This window comes from Giraffa tippelskirchi, chromosome 5 (genome assembly GCF_054371585.1).
Source record: "Giraffa tippelskirchi isolate mGirTip1 chromosome 5, T2T-mGirTip1v1.2.pri, whole genome shotgun sequence".
Taxonomy (NCBI): domain Eukaryota; kingdom Metazoa; phylum Chordata; class Mammalia; order Artiodactyla; family Giraffidae; genus Giraffa; species Giraffa tippelskirchi.
Genome location: NC_137279.1, coordinates 127,954,934 through 127,956,430, shown reverse-complemented (window position 1 = coordinate 127,956,430; position 1,497 = coordinate 127,954,934). Strand labels below are relative to the sequence as shown.

The 1,497-nt window shown below is 41.2% G+C and overlaps 1 non-coding gene across 1 annotated transcript; it reads right to left on the bottom strand.

Annotated features, from left to right (window-relative positions):
• Positions 1-288: 288 nt before the first annotated feature.
• Positions 289-362, bottom strand: TRNAG-CCC (transfer RNA glycine (anticodon CCC)). Its single transcript has one exon. It is a non-coding gene; the product is annotated as a tRNA-Gly (tRNA).
• Positions 363-1,497: the final 1,135 nt, after the last annotated feature.

The window sequence follows — 1,497 nt, the reverse complement described above, 5'->3', positions numbered from 1 at the left end:
AAAATGTCAAATCTTAAACTTCACATTTGCAGATCATTTTGCCCCCTAGAACCCTAAGTCCAGTTCTTTGAAATCTACCTCCTTGCTGTTTTTATGTTCGAGATCCTAGCCATACCCAGTTTAAGATAGCTCAGGTATACCATCTCGTTACTATATATATATATATATATGTATATGTAATCTTTTAGGAATCATGATTTTATGGTAAACACCTGAGTACTGTTTGTGTATTTTTTAAATTTATTTATTTGTCTGTACCAGGTTTTAGTTGCAGCATCTGGGATCTAGTTCCCTGACCCAGGGATTGAACCTGGGCCCCCTGCATTGGGAGGGCAAAGTCTTAGCCACTGGACCATCAGGGAAGTCCCCAATCATGAATTTTTAAAAAAATGTTTTTATTGTGGTTAAATACACATATAAAATTTATCATTTTAAACATTTTTAAGTGTCTAGTTCATTCGCATTAAGCACATTGTTATTGTTGTCTAACCATCACCACTGTCTCCAGAACTTTTTCATTATCCCAAACTGCAAACACTGCACCCACTAAGCAATAACTACCCATTCTTCTCTCCACCAGCCCCTGATAAGTATTCTACTTTCTCTAGATACTTCATAGAAGTGGAGTCATAGAGTGCTTGTCCTTTTGTGCCTGGCATATTTCACTTAGCATAATACTTTTCATAGTTCATCCATGTTGTACCATGTATCAAAACTTCACTCCTTATTAAGGCTGAATAATATTCCATTGTGTGTATATGCCATCAGTTCAGTTCAGTTCAGTCACTCAGTTGTGTCCAACTCTTTGAGACCCCATAAACCGCAGCACGCCAGGCCTCCATGTCCATCACCAACTCCCAGAGTCCACCCAAACCCATGTCCATTGAGTCGATGATGCCATCCAACCGTCTCATCCTCTGTTGTCCCCTTCTCCTCCTGCCCTCAATCTTTCCCAGCATCAGGGTCTTTTCCAGTGAGTCGGCTCTTCGCCTCAGGTGGCCAAAGTATTGGCGCTTCAGCTTCAGCATCAGTCCTTCCAGTGAACACTCAGGACTGGTTATAACGTGATAAATGTGACATGAACAAATGGGACCAACATTTTTCTTCTAGATATTTACATATGTTACTTTGGTTTCTCATCATCTCTATGACGGTAGGTAGCGATAGTTCATAGTGGCAACCTGGTAACACAGCTAAACCATTATATAAAGTAGACTTAAAAGATGCAATATTTTAGTTTATTTATGAAACTTCGTATCTTAGAATGTGCCTGCTGCATGCTCAGTCGCTTCAGTCGTGTCCAAACTCTTTGCAACCCTATGGACTATAGACCACCAGGCTCCTCTGTCTATGGGATTCTCCAGGCAAGAATACTTGAGTGGGTTGCCATACCTTCCACCAGGGATCTTCCCAACCCAGGGATTGAACCCACATCTCCTGCATTGCAGGCAGATTCTTTACCCACTGAGCCACGTGGGAAGCCTGTGCATAATATAA